Below are 14673 nucleotides of genomic sequence, written 5' to 3' on the forward strand. Positions count from 1 at the left end.
TAAGTGCCTTTTGTTGGTCCCTCCCAATACATATATAAGCTTACATTAATATCTTATTTTTGGAGTAGCTACGTAGATTTCAAGTTTTCTATTGATGCTACGTGTTCATTAGTCTTTGTTCCATGGGCCATGGCTATGATAGTAGAATAAATAATTTAAAAAATTATTCTTATTTGTTCTCCTTAAAAAAAAAAGTGACTTTGTATTTGACCCACGGACGGACCCAATAACAACAATGAGAGGTATTGGGCCTCATTGTGTTTTTTATTTTTATTTTAAAAAAAAATAATTATATATAATATGTCTTTATTTTAAATTTTAAATAATTCTACTATAAATAAATTAAATTTAATTGATTAAAGTCCCAAATTAATTTTTTTATTTCTTTATTATTTTAATTATTATTTAACTTAATTAAATTTAATCTTTTTGTCGTCACTCCTTTATTCCCTTAAACCCTCTTCTTATTTTTATATTTTCAACCTTCTTTTTCTTTTTTTATCTAGTGGTCATCTTCTCTTCATCAATCAAAAGGTAAATTTTAAATTGTCCATGTTTTTTTATATAGCTCTTTATGACTCTATGTATCTTCCAATTTCATTGTTTCTCTTTTTGATATTTTTAATTACAAATTTTAATTCAAACAATTATAATTTAGATATTAATCTAATATTTTATTCTCTTCATGACTTTATATACTTTATTTTATTCTCAATTTATTCATTTTTATTGCTTATTTTTTATTCTATTATATGTATCTATGTTGCATATAAAATTTTAAAATGAATTGATTAATTTACTAATTTAGAATATATTTTTTATTTTTAAAAATAATAATGAAAAATATTGTAATTACAAGACATAATTAAACAAATGCATAAAATCTTTCATCTAACATTATATCAAAATTAAATTAAAAAATATATAACAAATTTAATTATTTTAAAAAGAAAGAAAAAATTATAAATTAAGTTTTTATTATTTTATATAAACATACTTTTCATATGCAGATTTAATTTTTCTAGTATTTATATATAATGTTAATTTTAAATTAATAAATACTAGTGTATCGTTAAGCGCTAATATGCCAATTGATTCAATCTTTTATTATTAAATGTGCATAAAAAAAATTAGTTAGGATACTAAGTTATCTATAATTTAATTAAAATAATTAAGTTTAAGTTTTAGAAATCAAATAAGTGGAACCTATGGTTGGAAAGGAATAGGCAGATTTTTCAGCACACAAGCAAAGGAGTTGACGAAATTATCAACATGTCTTCGAATAGTGCTAACGAGTGGAGCGGTGGAGATCCCTTTAGTCAGGGATGGCTCCAAGTACAGTGGTGTGGGGACAAGCGCCCCCATTACAATTTAGAATTTTTTTTTAGTAGTATATAATAATAATAATATTTATTTGCCCCCATTAGATTATTAAATTTAATCCTACAATAATTTTTTACTCAACTTTTGGTACTTAATCGTCAATTTAAAAATTTTATATTAGATATTCGTTAGAATGATCAATTCTCATATTTAAACGAAATTAGTACGAAATTAATGTTCTTTTTTAAAAAGTAACTCAAAAAAATATTATTTATCTTCTTTTCAAATTAGCTTTAATTTTTGCGTAGCAACTATATTAATTGAAGGAACTTTTTTAACTATAAATATCAATAAGAGTCGGCTTCTAATTGTGTTGGGAAGTGAATTTTTAAATAATTGTTTAGTAATATATATGAAAAGAGAGAAATTTTGATGGTAGTGTTAAGAGAAAAATTACTTAATTTTTTAAAAATATGAAACCTAAAAGTAGAATTTTAAATTATATATTATTATTTAAATTACTATTTTAGTGTTTTAATTTGTATATTAGATATTTTGAAGGCTAATCATATTTTACAATAATAAAATATAATCATAACAATAATCATACTATATGTACATAAAAAATAATTATTTGTATAAAATATAAAATACACATTGAAAATAAGTTATACAATAAATGTATTTATACATAAATATATAGTGGTTAATAGATAATTTAATATTTAATTTTTATATACACATATTGTTTTTATTATAAAAATTATTATCATGTTATATAAATTTTGTCCCCACTATTAAAATTTTCTGGATCCGTCACTGCCTTTAGTTGTTGATGGCTATGCCGGAGATGACAACGGGGACGGATTTGTGTTGTTGTAATTCTTGTTAAGTTTGTTTGTTTTTAGTTTGGGTGATTCTGGTTGCTCCACTTCTATTGTGTTGAGCTATTCGCTTAAAAAAAAAAGTATTTACTAACTCTTTTTAATTTTTATATCTTTATATAATTAATAATGTTCAACAAAATTTATTTTAATATATAAATTTTTATCCCCATTTTTAAAATTTTTTGGATTCGTTACTGATTTGACCATTTTTGTTGCTTGGATTGATAGGTGTTAAAAACTAGGTATAGTTACACTGACAAAAAAAACTAGGTACATTTACTTACATTATATGTGTATTTGGATAAGTTAAGCTCAAGACAAGTCTTTGAAATTGGTATCGTATACTAAAATCATTTCTAAGATTTTAATTACATTAATGATATTTTTAAAATTCAAAGGTGGAGCTAGTATAAAATTTGAGGAGAGACCGAAGTTTAATTTTTGAATATAAAGAAATTAGAATAAAAAAAATTTTGAGGAAGCACGTTGGAAGGAGAAAAATATGTTCTATCTTTTTGAAAGTTCATTTTTTTTGTTTGGCTAATTTTTCTTTTTATAAACGCAGAAGTGATAATGTACTCAAAATCGGATTTACAAGAAGCAACAATTCTTAACTTCTGCATTTTACTAATGGTCTTTTAGTCATTGACACTCAATATTTATTTTTTTTTACTAAATTTATCTTTTATACATGTTATTGTATTATTTATAAAATTCTTATTATTTCTCTTTATATGAGCTCTTTTTTCTATTATTTACTATTTTTATTTTTTATTAACTTTTGTTTGACATTATATACTTTTATAATTGTAATTTTTGTGTATTATATTTATTATTATCTTTTTATAATATGATTTATTGATCTCATTAGGTAAAATAAATTAAACAAAAAATTAACCAAAATAATAATAATAATAATAATAATAATAATAATAATAATAGTAAAAAATTATAACATACTAAAAAGAAGTGGTAAGAATACTAAAAATATATTATATAAAAAATATATAAAAATATCAACAAAATTAAACAAGCATAAAAAATAATATTATAGTTTAATGTCATGCCTTTTTTAGTAATTATCTATCTAAAAGTGATTTTAACTAATATTATTCAAACAATAGTTATTTTATCAAAATCAATTTTGATATAGAGTTGCCAAACATAAATCATATTGACACAAACTTACTTCTACCCAAAATCAATTCTATAAATCACTTTCATTCAAACTCCTGTTTGACAAACGACAATCCAAACACACACTAGGTCCCTGAATATTTCGATTTTGGACTAATTAGCCCTTGAAAAAAAAATCTAGTCTTTTAGGATAGTAAACGGTAGATAGATTATGCCATTTTATCAATTTATCACGTAAAACTTAACAATTGTGCTTATATGTACCGTTAACTACTGTAACATGCCTATTTATAAAAGATTGTCATGTAGATAACATCTTTTGGAGTAAAACTTCACCTGATTTAGTAGGATTCGTATTAATAGAGAGCAATTGATAAAGATTATATGAAAAAATTCAAAAGATAATGAATGATTTATTGTCCAAAACTACATTATTTCTATGCTCATATGACAATAACAGGACAACACCATTATAGATAATGAAATACATGGACAATTCTGTTTTGTTTCGCACTATCTATTGACGAAAGGATATACATGTCCACTATTTATTATTGTGAAGGACCTAATTGGTACTTTTTTTTCTTCAAGGACTAATTAGTCCTAAGTTGAAATTATCGAGGATCTAATTGTTACTTTACTCAAATAAAATTTTAAATGGGAACTAAACTAAAATTTACACATAATTTATAAGAAAATTTAAAGTTTAGAGGGGCCATTGTCCCTGTTGACACATGAGAGGCTCTGTCCTTGTTGAGATTAGTAAGAGTGCACCACGTTAGTCCCTGACTCCCTGATTCATTTTTCATTAACAACGTGCTGACGTGGTTCAATGACATAGATCGTTAGTGATACGTCACTTTATGGTTTGGCCACATGTAATAGTATGATGATAGGTCGATCAGTGACACGTGGTTGCTGACGTGAATGGTTGTACCACGTGTCACAATACTATTTAGCCACATATCTGCTTGTGCCACGTATCACAATATTATTTGTCCATGTGTTATCCACTATGTTTTCATTACAGATGCACAGTAACTCATTTTAGTACTTGAAATTGAATGCCATGCACCAAGTTAATCTATTCACAATTTTTTTTCATTTTTTTTTATAAATTCAAAATTCTCAATATCTTTGAATACATTCATTCTAATTCTATTTTTCACATGTTATTTAAATACAAATATTTTTTATAAATATTTTTAAGATTTTAGTTTTAAACATATAAAATTTTTTCATCATAATAATTTAATACTGTTAACTACGTGATATGGACTAACTTCTCATGCAATAAGGGAAGAAACTATACACTCACTTTACATAAGATCATTATCTCAGATGACTAAGTCATCATCTCCATCTATAAATATCCCAACAAACTCAGGTATTTCTCAATCCAATTCTCACATAAACCAGCTTAATCTCTTACTGGCTTAGGTATCGGAATCCCTTATAGGTATCCCTAACTATTGCCTTAGAGCTGACGTGAAGGCACTTCAAGCACCCTCACTGTCATCTCCAACCTCTTTCGTTTAGTCTATTTACACACAACTATTTTTAGATATGCCTCGTAACAATGATTATGTTATTTAATAAAAGAATTACATGATTAATTAAGAAAATATATTTTTTAAGTCCAAAAACTATGTATTTTATAGGAATAAAAAAAATAAAAAAATGTGTATTTGATTCTTGATTTCTTGTTAAAAGTATGCGTATTTTTGGACAAAAAAAATGTGTTTAATCAATCATATAATTTTTTTAAAATAACATACTTTTATATATATATATATATATATATATATATATATATATATATATATATATATATATATATATATATTACAAATTAGATAAAGTTTACTTTTTGTCCCTAAAGTTTGGCAAAAATTTTAAAAATATCTCTAAATTTTATTTTGTTTCAATTTTGTCCGAAAATTTTTAATTTGCATCAAATATACCTCTAATGACTAATTTTTCAAAAAATTTAGGATCAATTCAACAAAAATTGCATAAGAACAACTTTCAACATAAGCAAACCAAACATAAATATCATGCAATTAAAATCTCATAAATAATTTTAGTGCACGACACTAATTTTAGAGACCACTTTAAAATTTTATTCATATTTAGACCTACTTTTGTTAGTAATTTTTGTGCATGGCCTATCATGCCACCTGTTTATTTTTTAGCCGACCGTGGGTTCGATTTAGATATTTTATATTTAGAGTAAAAAATAAATAGGTCTCTAGCCTTTTTAATTGCGGACATTTAAGCCCTTAAAATTGAAAAATATATTTAAATTTCTCACCTGTCAAAACACGTGACACTTATAGCCCTCCGTCGAGTTGGGGTTAAAAAATGTAACGGAGAATGCTGATCTGGAGGAGAGAGTGATGATGTGTCCGTTGCGGTGATAATGTGGATAGTTGACAAAAAGTTAGGGGACAAATAAGTCCCTTGTGCATTAAAACGACGTCGTTGCAATCTCCCATTCTTCATCTCTTCGTAATCCCCATAACACCCATAACCCACTTTAATAATTATATCAAACCCTACAAGAAGACAAACAATGTCTCTCTCCCTAAAAAAAATGTCTTCTAATTCAAAGTGATATTATGCTAAGTTGAAATTGTGATTGGTGAAGGTAACGCCAAACATCGTTGGTGAAGAAGATGTCATCTTGTATAAAGGTAAGAAAAATCTTCAATGCTATGTGTGTTGGTGTTTAAATGGTTATGACAATACATGGTGTTGGGTTAAAGAAGAAAAAATTATGTTGAGTTTAATGATTTCAAAATTTCTGTCACTTGAGCTAGGATTTGAATATGGTTTGTAGGGTTTTAATATGTGATTATGTATCTTTATAAGGGTGTTTATGTTAACATAGTTATAGTGATGATATCAATTCACTGCATTTGTGGAATAATGATGAGTTCCCTGATTTATTTAAGGGTTAAGTACTGTTTTCGTCCCTAAGGTTTGGGGTGAAAATCAAATTCGTCCCCGATCTTTTTTGTTATTAAAATCATCCTTAACGTTACAAAACGTTATAAAATCATCATTTTATCCATAAACAATATTTTTTCGGACAAAATTACCCTTAAACAAAAATAAAAATTATTAAAAAAGAAAAACCACCCCACCCCACCCCTTATCCCCATCCCTCCCACCTAAATCAGAAAACAAAAAGAAAATAAACAAAAGACACATAACAAAAGAAGAGAGAAACAGAGAAAAAGAAGAAAGAAAAGGAAAGGAAGAAGAGGGAGGTGACAGCGGAAAAGAGTGTGGCCGCCATCGTGCTTTTGCCGTTGTATCGTGACTATAGAGAAAGAGATATAAAACGAGAAGATGAGAGAGAGAACGAGAGAAGAGAGGAAGGTGCAGAGGTTGGGAAGGTGGAGAGCAGAGAGTGGTTGGATTGATAGAAGCGTCTTCGAATTCGTCGTCTTCAGCTTCGAATTCCCCGACATGGCGGCGCTGTGACGTGTTCTGGTAGGGAGATGCGACGCTTGTAGTGGTTATTGGCTTTCGACAAACGGTGATCGTGGGTGGCAGTTGGAAGGAAGAGGAAGAAGAATAGGAAGAAGAAGGAGGGGCGCACTGAGGGCGGCAGCGGCGGCCAGAGGTTGATTATGGCAGTAGGTTCCCGCCCCACACCGTCACTTCCTTCCTCCTCTTTCTGTTCTTCATTTTTTTATTTTTTTATTTTTGAAGAATTTGAACGTCTGTTTTTTTATTTTTTTAATTTCTATCGTTGTTGATTTTGGATCTGAGGTGTTATGGTGATGATTGTTAAATTGTTGTTAAATGTAAAATTTCTGTTAATTTATTTTGTGGATGTTGTTGCTGTTGATCCATTTTGATTTTTGGTGTTACTGAAAGTGTGTTATTGTTGCTGAATTTGTTGAATTGTTATTGAATTTGTTGTTGAATTTAGTTGCTGTTATTGCTTATTAATTAATTTGTTTGTTAACTTGAACAAAAGCTTGTTGTTAATGGAGTTTGAGAAGAGAAAAAATGGGGGTTGATGTAGAGAGAGAAAGGTAGGTGAAGGAAGAAGCTTAGGTTGGGAGTTTGAGTTTATTGGGTTGTTGGGATGGAAAACAAAGTTTGGGTCTTTGATTGGAGGAAGAAATGGATTGGGAGGATTGATGAAGAAAGAGAGGGATAATGAAGCCGTTGCAAATGGGTTGGGAGGATGATGAACAAAGTTAATTTATTTTATAATTTATTTTTTACAAGGGTAAATTTGTCTTTTTAGAGCGAAAAGGATGATTTTAAAGCCTTTTTAAACGTTGAGGATGATTTTAATAAGAAAAAAAGGTCGGGGACGATTTTGATTTTCACCCTAGACCTTAGGGATGAAAACAGTACTTAACCCTTTATTTAAGTATGTGTTGATAATGTGATGGATGATATATATGTTGTTCCTATTTTTCATCACGAAGGCCATTTTAGTAGAACACCCAGTAGATCTCTTGTGTATTTTAATGGGAAAGTAAAAAAATTTTTGAAGATGGACTTAGACTTCGTGAATATTGGAGACTTGGTAACATTGTTCAAGGGTTTAGATTATGCCTCATATAAGGAAGTTTTTTTGTATGACCCAACAAGCAGTGATTTTAGTCTGGACTACACATTTTGAGAGGGGATGCAGGAATCCATGAACTTTGACAGAATAAGCATAGAAATTCAAAATTGATGAGTTCTACATATACTTTAACAACCCCGTTGATGAGTCAGAGATAGTGGATAATGTTGGAAAAAAAGATGCTAGTGTAGAAAAGATGGTGAAAGAATTTTGGTGCGCGAAATTGTGAACAATACTTTTCACAACTCTCATAATCCCCGGTCATGAACCCCAAAAACTTGGTAGTTCAATACCATGGCATTACACAACTTCGCACAACTAACCAGCAAGTGCACTGGGTCGTCCAAGTAATAAACCTTACGCGAGTAAGGGTCGATCCCACGGAGATTGTTAGTATTGAAGCAAGCTATGGTCATCTTGTAAATCTTAGTCAGGCAAACTCAAATGGTAATGGTGATGAATGAAAATAACACAAAGGTAAAGATAGTGATACTTATGTAATTCATTGGTAGGAACTTCAGATAAGCGCATGAAGATGCCTTCCCTTCCGTCTCTCTGCTTTCCTACTGTCTTCATCCAATCCTTCTTACTCCTTTCCATGGCAAGCTTAAGCAAGGGTTTCACCGTTGTCAGTGGCTACCTCCCATCCTCTCAGTGAAAGCGATTGCATATGCTCTGTCACAGCATAGCGGAATTCATCTGTCGGTTCTCAATCAGGCCGGAATAGAATCCAGTGATTCTTTTGCGTCTGTCACTAACGCCCCGCCCTCAGGAGTTTGAAGCACGTCACAGTCATTCAGTCATTGAATCCTACTCAGAACACCACAGACAAGGTTAGACCTTCCGGATTCTCTTGAATGCCGCCATCAGTTCTTGCCTATACCACGAAGATTCCGGTTAAAGAATCCAAGAGATATTCACTAGAGCCTTGATCGCTTATAGAACAAGAGTGGTTGTCAGTCACCTTGTTCATGGGTGAGAATGATGATGAGTGTCACGGATCATCACATTCATCAAGTTGAAGAACAAGTGATATCTTGGATAAAGAACAAGCGGAATTGAATGGAAGAACAATAGTAATTGCATTAATACTCGAGGTACAGCAGAGCTCCACACCTTAATCTATGGTGTGTAGAAGCTCCACCGTTGAAAATACATAAGAACAAGGTCTAGGCATGGCCGAATGGCCAGCCTCCCAAAGTGATCAAAAGATCTAAAGAAAAAGGTTCCAAAGATCAAAAGATTTTAAAATACAATAGTAAAAGGTCCTATATATAGAAAACTAGTAGCCTAGGGTGTACAGAGATGAGTAAATGACATAAAAATCCACTTCCGGGCCCACTTGGTGTGTGCTTGGGCCGAGCAATGAAGAATTTTTCGTGCAGAGACTCTTCTTGGAGTTAAACGCCAGCTTTAGTGCCAGTTTGGGCGTTTAACTCCCATTTGGGTGCCAGTTCCAGCGTTTAACGCTGGGATTTCTGAGAGTGACTTTGAACGCCGGTTTGGGCCATCAAATCTTGGGCAAAATATGGACTATCATATATTGCTGGAAAGCCCAGGATGTCTACTTTCCAACGCCGTTGAGAGCGCACCAATTGGGCTTTTGTAGCTCCAGAAAATCTACTTCGAGTGCAGGGAGGTCAGAATCCAACAGCATCTGCAGTCCTTTTTGGTCTCTGAATCAGATTTTTGCTCAGGTCCCTCAATTTCAGCCAGAAAATACCTGAAATCACAGGAAAACACACAAACTCATAGTAAAGTCCAGAAAAGTGAATTTTAACTAAAAACTAATAAAAATATACTAAAAACTAACTAGATCATACTAAAAACATACTAAAAACAATGCCAAAAAGTATACAAATTATCCGCTCATCACAACACCAAACTTAAATTGTTGCTTGTCCCCAAGGAACTGAAAATCAAATAAGATAAAAAGAAGAGAATATGCAATGAATTCCAAAAACATCTAAGAAGATCAGTATTAATTAGATAAGCGGGGCTTTTAGCTTTTTGCCTCTGAATAGTTTTGGCATCTCACTCTATCCTTTGAAATTCAGAATGGTTGGCTTCTTTAGGAACTTAGAGTCCAGATAGTGTTAATGATTCTCCTAGTAAAGTATGATGATTCTTGAACAAAGCTACTTATTGAGTCTTGGCTGTGGCCCAAAGCACTCTGTCTTCCAGTATTACCACCGGATACATACATGCCACAGACACATAATTGGGTGAACCTTTTCAGATTGTGACTCAGCTTTGCTAAAGTCCCCAATTAGAGGTGTCCAGGGTTCTTAAGCACACTCTTATTGCCTTGGATCACAACTTTATTTTTCTTTCTTTTCTTTCTCTTTTTTTTCGTTTTTTTTTAATTGCTTTTTCTTGCTTCAAGAGTCATTTTAATGATTTTTCAGATCCTCAGTAACATGTCTCCTTTTTCATCATTCTTTCAAGAGCCAACATTCATGAACCACAAATTCAAAAGACATATGCACTGTTTAAGCATACATTCAGAGAACAAAAATATTGCCACCACATCAAAATAATTAAACTGTTATAAAATTCAAAATTCATGCAATTCTTTCTTTTTTTTTTTCAATTAAGCACATTTTTATTCAAGAAAGGTGATGGATTCATAGGACATTCATAACTTTAAGGCATAGACACTAAGACACTAATGATCACAAGACACAAACATGGATAAACATAAGCATAAAATTCGAAAAACAGAAGAATAAAGAACAAGGAAATCAAGGAACGGGTCCACCTTAGTGATGGCGGCTCTTTCTTGCTCTTGAAGATCCTATGGAGTGCTTGAGCTCCTCAATGTCTCTTCCTTGTCTTTGTTGCTCCTCCCTCATGATTCTTTGATCTTCTCTAATTTCATGAAGGATGATGGAGTGTTCTTGATGCTCCACCCTTAGTTGTCCCATGTTGGAACTCAATTCTCCTAGGGAGGTGTTCAATTGCTCCCAATAGTCTTGTGGAGGAAAGTGCATTCCTTGAGGAATCTCAGGGATCTCATGATGAGTGGGATCTCTTGTGTGCTCCATCCTTTTTTTAGTGATGGGCTTGTCCTCCTCAATGGGGGTGTCTCCCTCTATGTCAACTCCCACTGAATAACAGAGGTGACAAATGAGATGAGGAAAGGCTAACCTTGCCAAGGTAGAGGACTTGTCTGCCACCTTATAGAGTTCTTGGGCTATAACCTCATGAACCTCTATTTCTTCTCCAATCATGATGCTATGGATCATGATAGCCCGGTCTATGGTAACCTCGGACCGGTTGCTAGTGGGAATGATTGAGCGTTGTATGAACTCTAACCATCCTCTAGCCACGGGCTTGAGGTCATGCCTTCTTAATTGAACCGGCTTTCCTCTTGAATCTCTCTTCCATTGGGCGCCCTCTTCACATATGACTGTGAGGACTTGGTCCAACCTTTGATCAAAGTTGACCCTTCTAGTGTAAGGATGTTCATCTCCTTGCATCATAGGCAAGTTGAACGCCACCCTCACACTCTCCGAACTAAAATCCAAGTATTTCCCCCGAACCATAGTAAGGTAATTCTTTGGATTCGGGTTCACACTTTGGTCATGGTTCTTGATGATCCATGCATTGGCATAGAACTCTTGAACCATCAAGATTCCGACTTGTTGAATGGGGTTGGTAAGAGCTTCCCAACCTCTTCTTCGGATCTCATGTCGGATCTCCGGATATTCACCCTTTTTGAGTGAAAAAGGGACCTCGGGGATCACCTTCTTCAAGGCCACAACTTCATAGAAATGGTCTTGATGCACCCTTGAGATGAATCTCTCCATCTCCCATGACTCGGAGGTGGAAGCTTTTGCCTTCCCTTTCCTCTTTCTAGAGGTTTCTCCGGCCTTGGATGCCATAAATGGTTATGGAAAAACTAAAAGCAATGCTTTTACCACACCAAACTTAAAATGTTTGCTCGTCCTCGAGCAAAAGAAGAAAGAAGAGAGTAGAAGAAGAAGAAATGGAGGAGATGGAGAGGGCTTTGTGTTCGGCCAAAAGGGAGAAGAAGTAGTGTTTAAGGTGTGTGAAAATGAAGGAGTGAAGGAGGGCTTATATAGGAGAGGGGGAGAGAGAGGTTCGGCCATTTGAGGGTGGGATTGGGTGGGAAAGTGGTTTGAATTTGAATGGTGAGGTAGGTGGGGTTTTATGAAGGATGGATGTGAGTGGTGAAGAGAAAGATGGGATTTGATAGGTGAGGGGTTTTTGGGGAAGAGGTGTTGAGGTGATTGGTGAAGAAGAGAGAGAGTGGTAGGGTAGGTGGGGATCCTGTGGGGTCCACAGATCCTGAGGTGTCAAGGAAAAGTCATCCCTGCACCAAATGGCATTCAAAATCACGTTTTGTGCCATTTCTGGCGTTAAACGCCAGCATCTTGCCCCTTTCTGGCGTTTAACGCCAGTCTGGTGCCCCTTTCTGGCGTTAAACGCCCAGAATGGTGCCAGACTGGGCGTTAAACGCCCAACTGCTAGCCTCACTGGCGTTTAAACGCCAGTGAGTTCTTCCTCCAGGGTGTGCTATTTTTCTTCCTGTTTTTCATTCTGTTTTTGCTTTTTTCATTGTTTTTGTGACTTCTTATGATCATCAACCTAAAAAAAGAGAAAATAACAAAAGAAAATAGTTAATTATAAAACATTGGGTTGCCTCCCAACAAGCACTTCTTTACTGTCATTAGCTTGACAGAGGACTCTCATGGAGCCTCACAGATACTTAGAACCGTGTTGGAACCTCCCAACACCAAACTTAGAGTTTGAATGTGGGGGTTCAACACCAAACTTAGAGTTTGGCTGTGGCCTCCCAACACCAAACTTAGAGTTTGACTGTGGGGGCTCTGTTTTGAGAGAAGCTCTTCATGCTTCCTCTCCATGATGACAGAGGGATATCCTTGGGCTTTAAACACCAAGGATTCTTCATTCACTTGAATGATCAACTCTCCTCTATCAACATCAATCACAGCCTTTGCTGTGGCTAGGAAGGGTCTGCCAAGGATGATGGATTCATCCATGCACTTCCCAGTCTCTAGGACTATGAAATCAGTAGGGATGTAATGGTTTTCAACTTTAACCAGAACACCCTCTACAAGTCCATGGGCTTGTTTTCTTGAGTTGTCTGCCATCTCAAGTGAGATTTTTGCAGCTTGCACCTCAATGATCCCTAGCTTCTCTATTACAGAGAGGGGCATGAGGTTTACACTTGACCCTAAGTCACACAAGGCCTTCTTGAAGGTCATGGTGCCTATGGTACAAGGTATAGAAAACTTCCCAGGATCCTGTCTCTTTTGAGGCAATTTCTGCCTAGACAAGTCATCCAGTTCTTTGGTGAGCAAAGGAGGTTCATCCTCCCAAGTCTCATTTCCAAATAACTTGTCATTTAGCTTCATGATTGCTCCAAGGTATTTAGCAACTTGCTCCTTAGTGACATACTCATCCTCTTCAGAGGAGGAATACTCATCAGAGCTCATGAATGGCAGAAGTAAGTCCAATGGAATCTCTATGGTCTCAGTTTGAGCCTCAGATTCCCATGGCTCCTCATTGGGGAACTCATTGGAGGCCAGTGGACGTCCAGTGAGGTCTTCCTCAGTGGCGTTCACTGCCTCTTCTTCCTCCCAGAATTCGGCCATGTTGATGGCCTTGCACTCTCCTTTTGGATTTTCTTCAGTATTGCTTGGGAGAGTACTAGGAGGGAGTTCAGTAATTTTCTTGCTCAGCTGACCCACTTGTCCCTCCAAATTTCTAATGGAGGACCTTGTTTCAGTCATGAAACTTTGAGTGGTTTTGATCAGATCAGAGACCATGGTTGCTAAGTCAGAGGTATTCTGCTTAGAGCTCTCTGTCTGTTGCTGAGAAGATGATGGAAAAGGTTTGCTATTGCTAAACCTGTTTCTTCCACCATTATTGTTATTGAAACCTTGTTGAGGTCTCTGTTGATCCTTCCATGAAAGATTTGGATGATTCCTCCATGAAGGATTGTAGGTGTTTCCATAGGGTTCTCCCATGTAATTCACCTCTTCTATTGAAGGGTTCTCAGGATCATAAGCTTCTTCCTCAGATGAAGCCTCCTTAGTATTGCTTGGTGCATTTTGCATTCCAGACAGACTTTGAGAAATCATATTGACTTGTTGGGTCAATATTTTATTCTGAGCCAATATGGCATTCAGAGTGTCAATCTCAAGAACTCCTTTCTTCTGACTAGTCCCATTGTTCACAGGATTTCTTTCAGAAGTGTACATGAATTGGTTATTTGCAACCATTTCAATCAGTTCTTGAGCTTCAGTAGGCGTCTTCTTCAGATGAAGAGATCCTCCAGAAGAGCTATCCAGAGACATCTTGGATAGTTCTGAGAGACCATCATAGAAAATACCTATGATGCTCCATTCAGAAAGCATATCAGAAGGACATTTTCTGATTATTTGTTTGTATCTTTCCCAAGCTTCATAGAGGGATTCTCCTTCCTTCTGTCTGAAGGTTTGGACTTCCACTCTAAGCTTACTCAATTTTTGAGGTGGAAAGAACTTTGCCAAGAAGGCATTGACTAGCTTTTCCCAAGAGTCCAGGCTTTCTTTAGGTTGAGAATCCAACCATGTTCTAGCTCTATCTCTTACAGCAAAAGGGAATAGCATAAGTCTGTAGACCTCAGGGTCAACCCCATTAGTCTTGACAGTGTCACAGATTTGCAAGAACTCAGCTAAAAACTGATGAGGA

At 34.3% G+C, this 14673-nt stretch overlaps 1 non-coding gene across 1 annotated transcript; it reads left to right on the top strand.

Moving 5' to 3' along the window:
* Positions 1-14351: 14351 nt before the first annotated feature.
* LOC112799253 (small nucleolar RNA R71) lies at positions 14352-14459 on the top strand. Its single transcript, XR_003200828.1, has one exon. It is a non-coding gene; the product is annotated as a small nucleolar RNA R71 (small nucleolar RNA).
* Positions 14460-14673: the final 214 nt, after the last annotated feature.

This window comes from Arachis hypogaea, chromosome 4 (assembly GCF_003086295.3).
Source record: "Arachis hypogaea cultivar Tifrunner chromosome 4, arahy.Tifrunner.gnm2.J5K5, whole genome shotgun sequence".
Taxonomy (NCBI): Eukaryota; Viridiplantae; Streptophyta; class Magnoliopsida; order Fabales; family Fabaceae; genus Arachis; species Arachis hypogaea.